Raw genomic sequence first — 8,576 nt, forward strand, 5'->3', positions numbered from 1 at the left:
TTTTTTTGTCACTCAATTGAGCCATTGAATGTTAAAATTTCAAACAATTAAGCCCTTTGATTATTAAAGTTAGTACCAAATCGTTAAAAAGTTGTCGCCACATGGCAGTCATGATTGTGCCACATGGCAAAAGCTGATATTTTATTTTTAAAATCATGAAAAGAATTATAGAAAATCATAAAATAAATATATCATACAAAAATATTTAAAAATTTAAAAAATATAGAAAATACAAAAAAGTGTAAAAAATTATAAAATTATTAAAAATGAAAAAAATGTTAAAATAAAAAATATAAATTATATAAACTATGAAAAATAAAAATTATGAAATAATGTTTTAAAATATAGAAAAGTATTAAATTAACAAAATATTATAAAAAAGCATAAAGAATATAAAACAAATTAAAAATATATGAAAAAGTTATAAAAAATCTATTTCTTTTCAATTGTATACTAAAAATTATAAAATTCTTATTTGATCCCTGAAATTATATGTTGTACTTATCCATCACGAATCTCTCCAAAGTTTTCATCCCTTTCTCCGTTGTTGATGACAAATGAGCCTTTTGAGATGCAAATTAAGGAAGAGAAATGGGTTGAGAAGGCAAGTGACAACTGAGCCCATATATAATTTCACCTTCTATGTTGTTATAATATTTTTCTATATTTTCATAATTTTTAAAACTTTATTTTTCTATAATTTCTATAATTTTTATTTTTTTAATTTTAATATTTTTAATATGTTATGCAAAATTATTAATAAGTTTTATGATTTATATTTTTTCTCATTTAAAATAAATTTTATATTTTCTATATTTTTAAATTTAGCACTTTTCTATATTTTTCATAAATTTTTTATTTTTTAATTTTTTATGATTTTAATATTTTTATTATTTTATATAATTTTTATTGAATTTTTAAATAATTTTAAATATAAAAATATCTATTTTTGCCACATGACAATCTTGGCATGCCACGTAGTAAAAATAACCCCTCAAAAAAGGAGGTTGTTACCCTTTAACGGGTGACTATTAACTTTAACAGTCAAAGGGTTTTATTTATTGAAAATTTAACATTTAATAATTCTATTGAATGCAAAAAAATAGAGGCTTAATTATTTTTTTAAAAAAATTCAAGTGATTTAAATACCCTTTAATCAAAATAGAATAAAATATTTAAAAAATTATGTGTTATGTGATAAGTAGGCCCTTATCTTATCACTTTCCACATTTTTATTGAAAAAAATTCTATTATTTGTTTTTAATTATAGCTTATCAATTGTGCAACAATCCATTTTTTAATGGTTTCGAGACTACAATTCTGACGATTGAGTCTGTAAATATTATTATTTAATATTTACGAGTCAAATAAAGTGTTATAGTGAATTTTGATTTGACAAATTCTGCTAATTGAACTGTTAATTAAAGTATAAGTGGTTAGATCTAAAGTTAGTAGTTTTGGAAAATGAGGTATCGAGACCTCGCTTTCATAAACCTGCAAATATTTTTATTAAATATTTACAAAGTTGTTATATAGGTGTATTTAATTTTGACCTAAAAATTTTAGTGATTGGAGGATTAATTAAGGTATAAGGATAAAATCATGGAAACCATAAAAATTAATCGATATTGATTTTTAATTGTTAAAAGGCTTTATTAGTAATGGTTTATATGAATTTTATAATTAAAAATTTAATTAAAATAATGTTAAAAGTAATAATAAAGGTTAAAACATAAAAATCCTAAGTCATCTTCTTGAATTCTTTTTCTTTCCACCTAAAACCACAATTTTTGAACCTAGGAGAATTCAACCAAGCTTCTACTCTTCCATGTAAGTGAAATCAAAGCTCGTTTTTCGTAAATTTTATATTTTTGAGATTGTTGTAACTTAATTTATCTAGCTCGAATACTAAATCGTAAACTATCAAGATTTTAAAAGTTACCATTGTTGTTCTTCAAACTTTTAGATGATTAATGGTTGGGTTTGAAGTTTTGATATGAAATAAGATTATTTTATGAAGTGATTTTTGATAGTTTTGAGTTTAGGGACCAAATATATGTTGAAATTAGCAAGAAATTCTTATAAATATAGATACTTGAAGGTTGTATTGGGATGAGATTAAGCCAGATTCAAAGTTTGGGGTTTAAATGTGAAAAATATGCTTGTTTCGATTTTAGGGACTAAATTGAATAAAAAACAAAAATTTAGGGAAATTGTGAAAAAATAAATAAAAGATGTTATATACATGAAATGAGATGAATTAAAGTGTTTGGAACTAATAACTGTAAATAAATTACTGTATAAATCCAGAATTGATAGATAATAAAAAAGAAAATTACAAATTAGTCCCTGACACTCATGCTTTTGCTGTTTGCCCCTGGTAAGTTCATACAGTATAGTTATGTATATTTTTATAATATTCATATTTTAATTGTGTAATTTGTGATATTGAATGTGTTCAAAATATTTACAAATTGATACAAAAGTGAGAAAAAGGACTGAACTGAAAAGTATCATTTTGATATGTGTACTGAGCCCGAATGAACACAAGATAGGATACAATTGGCATGCCAATAAGGTTATTTTGTGCATTGTACAGGTTTGGCATGAGAAGAGGTGATGATCTACTGTATATTCACTGATTGCATCGGAATCCAACATTTGTTAAGGATTATCGAGTTATATCTACAGTGATTTAGTCGTGTTTCTAGGGGAGGATGTGTAGCCTATGAGCTTGACACTTAGCGCCTAAACGTGTTTTTGGAGGGATGTTTAGCCTACGGGCTTGACATTCAGTGCCCAGGCGTGTTCTTGGATGGTAAAGCTCGTTTGAGCAATCAGACGTGTTTTGGGTGGATATTCGCGTATCCCTATCTATTCTTTATAGTTTATCAGGCTAAATTGTTGTTGCAAATGGATAATGATGATTGATAAATGGTTAAAGTTAAAAGAAATTGATTGTTTGATATTGTATAAATGGAAAATGTCATATGACCGAAATGGTTATATGTGTCGTGGATTGAAATGTTATTTGATGATTGAATAATGTAACTGTAGTAGACAAGAATGAACAATACTGATATAATGACATTGAATGGAACCAAATGGTTTTATAATAGAAATGAAGACTGAATGGTGATATATATATATGACGTAATTAGGAATGAATGTTATAATGAATTGGTATTGAATTGTATAGCAAGAAATGAAATGAAGCGTTATATAATTGAACATGATATACTCACCTTGTATTTGTGAAATGTGATGACAGGAAGATTGTTTAATTAGCTAGTTCGATATGTTAATTGTGCTATAAGGTGAGTTTACTATTTTAGTTCGTATGAACATACTAATCGTATAAAATTCTTAATCGGTTACGTTTCTATTTTTTAGTTGTCTTTTGCGGAACTAGAAATCGGATCACCTTAGAGCTCACACTGTCACATCCATTTTTATTATTAATTTCGTCAATTCATGAACAAGCAAGTAAGTAGTCTTGTGGTAAAGAGACCCTATGTTCAATTTGTTAAACAACTGGCTCAATCCACGTCAACTTCCTCACCTAGCTGACATGGCTTGTTTCTTGTTTTCAATTCAAATCAGCTAGGACTGGATTTGTTTATTTTTTGAATAATTTGAAAGATTCAACCCACTGTTGTATTCTATCTCAAACACATAGTTAAACACTTATATTTATTTGTAATGCAAAGCAATGAAAAAGTATTCTTGCCATTCAAACTAAAGTTGCTTATTTTACATGGTATCAGCTTAGCCATCTTTTAGGATTCAACGCCGCTCTCTCCTTTTTTTTTCCCGATCCTTCTTCTTCTGCCATGGGAACTACCGATGCTAATATCTCCTCTGTTATGTCCTCGCTTATGTCTTTCCCTTCCATCCACAACCAACTCACCATTAAACTCACCGCCTTAAATTATCTTCTCTGGAAAACTCAATTCACCCCAATCCTCCATGGAAATCAACTATACTGTCATGTTGATGGAACTACCTCTCCGGCGAGAGAGGTTAACGGGGCACCGAATCCGGCGTACCAGGCCTGGTATATTAAAGATCAGCTTGTATTAAGCTGGATCTTTGGCTCTCTCTCTGAACCAGTGCTGTCTCAAGTTGTTGGTTCAACTGCTGCCATTGATGCGTGGACAAAGCTTCAAACCACCTATGCCTCCGGGTCTCGTGTTCAGATCCAGTCCCTCAAAAATTCATTGCATTCTCTCGCTCGTGGCACTGATTCGATTGTTACATACATGGATCGTGCAAAACGTATATATGATCAGTTTCTTGCTCTCAATCAATCGATCTCTGAGGATGATCTTGTTGATCACATTTTACGGGGTCTTGGTCCTGAGTATTGGCCCTTCACTCGCAACATCGAGGCACGATTAGTGTCTGTGAAATTTGATGATCTATACGGCTTACTTTTGTCTGAAGAATCACAGTTACAATCTGCCTCTGAGACTCTTCATCCAGCGGCTGTTGCCCACTATGCCGGTCGGCAACAATCTAATGGCAACTCCCGTGGCAGGGGTCGTGGCAACCGCCGAGCTGGTTACTCTTCCTCCAAGGGTCGTGGTGGCTCCTATCCTTCCGAACCAACTTGCTATAATTGTCGAGGGCGTGGCCATACTGCCAGACAATGTCCAAGCCCGAAATACAATGATACCCAACCTAAGCCGACTGCCAATTACAACTCTTCATCTCATCACTCCGACAAGCAATGGGTTGTCGATACGGGTGCCTCTCATCATTTAACTTCTGAACTGGAAAACCTTGGTCTCCACTCTGAGTATAGCGGAACTGATGAAGTCACTCTCACTAATGGTAAATCTCTGTCCATTGCTCGTCTCGGTTCTAATAAAATTACTATTGGTTCTCATTCTTTTTCGCTTCATAATATTCTTCATGTTTCAGAAGCTAATCTCAATTTGCTTTCTGTTTCTCAGTTTACTAAATCTAATGATGTCTCTGTGGAATTTTTCTCTGACCATTTTGTGATTAAGGATCTCAAGACGAAGCATGTACTTCATCAGGGAGTCATTAGAGATGGCCTATATCGGCTGGCCGCAGATCTTATTTCTCCAGTTTGTCACTCAGTTTCCCTGTCTACATGACATGCTCGTTTAGGCCATGCGTGTTCCAAAACTGTTCACAAAGTCTTAAATTTGAATAATTTGTCTGCTTCCTCTAAGCATGACTTGTCGTTATATGAGGCTTGTTGTGTTAGCAAGTCTCGAAAATTGTCTTTTTCTGATTCTACTTTTGAAGCAAAAGAACCTCTTGAATTAATAAGTTCGGATTTGTGGGGACCTTCTCCAATTGCCTCTGTTGATGGATATTTATATTATGTTGTCTTTTTGATCACTATACCAAGTATTCATGGATTTATTTTTGCGAACTAAATCTGATGTATTCAATTGCTTTGTTCAATTCCGAGCTATCGTTGAAAAATATTTTGGCAAACCGATTAAACAGTTTCAATCTGACTGGGGTGGGGAATTTCAACCTCTAGAAAAATACTTAGCTTCCAATGCCATCTTACAGCGCAGTTCATGCCCATACACCCCTGAACAAAATGGCTGCGCTGAAAGAAAACACCGACATATTACTGAAACTGGCCGAGCACTCTTACATCATTCCAAAGTACCACCTAAATATTGGGATCATGCCTTTGCTGCTGCTGTCTATACCATAAATCGTTTGCCAACCCCAAAACTCAACCATAAATCCCCATATCAAGTTATTTTTCAACGAAACTCGAAATATAATTTTCTTCGTGTTTTCGATTGTTGTTGCTATCCTTGGCTTTGCCCGTATATAAAGAATAAATTAGAGCCTCGTTCTACAAAATGTGTCTTTCTTGGTTATAGTATTCATCATAAAGGTTATAAATGTTTATCGTTATCCACCAATAAAATTTTTCACTCACAACATGTTATCTTTGATGAACAGGTTTTTCCGTTCAAAGACAGTGATGACAGGCCCTCGATACTTGGCACTCCACCACCACCAGCCTCCATTATTTCCCTTGGCAAAACTACACCACAGCTCACACATATGCTATCAGTCCAACCGATGCCATCCTCCACTTCTTCGCTAGCCTCTCCTCAAAGCTCAACCGATACAGTATTGCCTTCTACTGCCCCAACTAATGATCAGATCATTGCGGCTGCTCCTGTTTCTCCCTTGGCCAAATCTAGGCCTTCCCCGACTCGTCCCTCCACCTCTGGACCGCCACCAATACCCAATCATCCATATACTACACGCTCAAAAACTGGTAGCCTCAAACCGAGAGCCTACATGGCCTCTTCCAACATCTTAACCATACCCACATCTTATACTGAGGCAGCTAAACACCAAGCTTGGCGGAAGGCAATGTCAGAAGAGATTGAAGCACTTATGTCTCATGGCACTTGGGATTTGGTTCCGAGATCTCTTGCTTCGAATATTATCGGTTGTAAGTGGGTGTATCGGATTAAAGTCAAAGCTGATGGCTCGATTGATCACTATCGGGCTCGCCTCGTTGCTAAGGGATTCCATCAACGCCCAGGTATTGATTATGTGGAGACTTTTAGTCTGGTTATCAAACCGGCTACGATTCATCTTGTTTTGTCAATTGCTGTGACGAATTCCTGGCCCATTTGACAACTTGATGTCTCCAATGCTTTTCTCCATGGTGCACTTGACGAGCCTGTCTTTATGGAGCAACCTCAGGGTTTTATTGATCCAACAAAACTGACTCATGTCTGTGCTCTCAAGAAGTCCCTTTATGGTTTAAAACAAGCACCTCGTGCTTGGTACTTTTTTCTTGCTGGTGCACTTCAGAAGCTTGGTTTTTACGGCTCTAAGGCGGATACTTTGCTGTTTATTTATTCGGCCGGTGGTGACACAGCCTACTGTTTGGTATATGTTGACGATTTGGTACTGACGGGTTCTTCCCCATCTCTTCTACAACGGTTCACTAATCTTCTTGGACAGATGATTGCACTAAAAGATTTGGGACCTATATCTTTTTTTCTCGGCATCGAGGTTGCTTGGCATTCAAATGGTTTGCAGCTCACTCAAACAAAGTATATTTTGGACATTTTGCATCGTGCTAATATGCATGAGCCTTCGAGTGTTGCAACCCCGTCGACTCCACAAGCTGACTTGGCTGCTTCCTCTACTACATTTGAGGATCCGACACTGTATCGACAAATTGTTGGTGCTTTACAATACTTGGCTCTCACTCGTCCGGATATCTTGCAAGCTGTCAATAAAATGGCTCAATACATGCATTCGCCTTCTGTTCATCATTGGCAAGCAGTTAAGCGCATTCTTCGCTACTTACGGGGAACTCTTGATCATGGCATTGTGTTCTGTCGATCTAATTCGAATGCTTTAACTGCCTACTCTGATGCCGATTGGGGTGGAGACAAACTTGATTGAAAGAGTACCTCGGCTTATGTTATTTATCACGGTGCCAATCTTGTTTCTTGGTGCTCAAAGAAACAGAAGACCGTTGCTCGTTCCAGCACTGACTCTGAATACCGAGCGCTTGCTACAACTGCCTCTGAGTTATACTGGCTTTGTTGTCTACTTCGTGAGCTGCGGCATCCTCTGCCGTCTGCTCCTTGGATATGGTGTGACAACGTGGCTGCTACATACTTGGCTGCAAATCCAGTTTTTCATTCTCACTCAAAGCATCTTGAGCTCGATTTCTACTTTGTTCGAGATCAGGTTCAGCAGAAACATCTTGTTGTTTCCTACATACCACTGTGGATTAATTGGCTGATGCTCTCACTAAGCCACTGTCAAAATCACGCTTCTTGTTGATGAAAGACAAACTGCTGGTTCTTCCCCCCATCCGTTTGCTGGGGGGTGTTAAGCAACTGACTCAATCCACGTCAACTTCCTCACCTAGCTGACATGGCTTGTTTCTTGTTTTCAATTCAAATCAGCTAGGATTGGATTTGTTTATTTTTTTGAATAATTTGAAAGATTCAACCCACTGTTGTATTCTATCTCAAACACCTAGTTAAACACTTATATTTATTTGTAATGCAAAGCAATGAAAAAGTATTCTTGCCATTCAAACCAAAGTTGCTTCTTTTACACAATTCCCCTCATCTACATATTTTTCTTTAATTTTTAGCACATTAAAATCATGGTCAAACCCCCTATGTCGTCCACAACAATTGCCTTATAAGCAATGATTTCTTTCCCTTTTTAACTAGTAAACCTACCATCAGTAGCCCACCTTTTGCTCCCCTTGTTCCTCTCACTTTCATTTACTTCCCCTTGAACCACTCATTTCCACTTTTTCCCTCCCCCCCATTGAGCTTGCCGTCCCATGCACCTAGACATTCAAAATCCCCATTTTCTTTTCATTTCAACTTTCTTTCCTCCATTCTCTCTCTTTTCCTCCTCCTTCACCCATTATTCTTTTGAAATTTTGCCACTATACCACCACCATTGGCCAACATATTATCACAAAATCACCACTATGACACCACAAAGACCTCCCATCTCTTCCAGACCTCCTCCATAACTCACCACTGTTGTACCATTATCGTGCCGCCATT

The sequence above is a fragment of the Gossypium hirsutum genome, chromosome D13 (assembly GCF_007990345.1).
Source record: "Gossypium hirsutum isolate 1008001.06 chromosome D13, Gossypium_hirsutum_v2.1, whole genome shotgun sequence".
Lineage (NCBI taxonomy): Eukaryota > Viridiplantae > Streptophyta > Magnoliopsida > Malvales > Malvaceae > Gossypium > Gossypium hirsutum.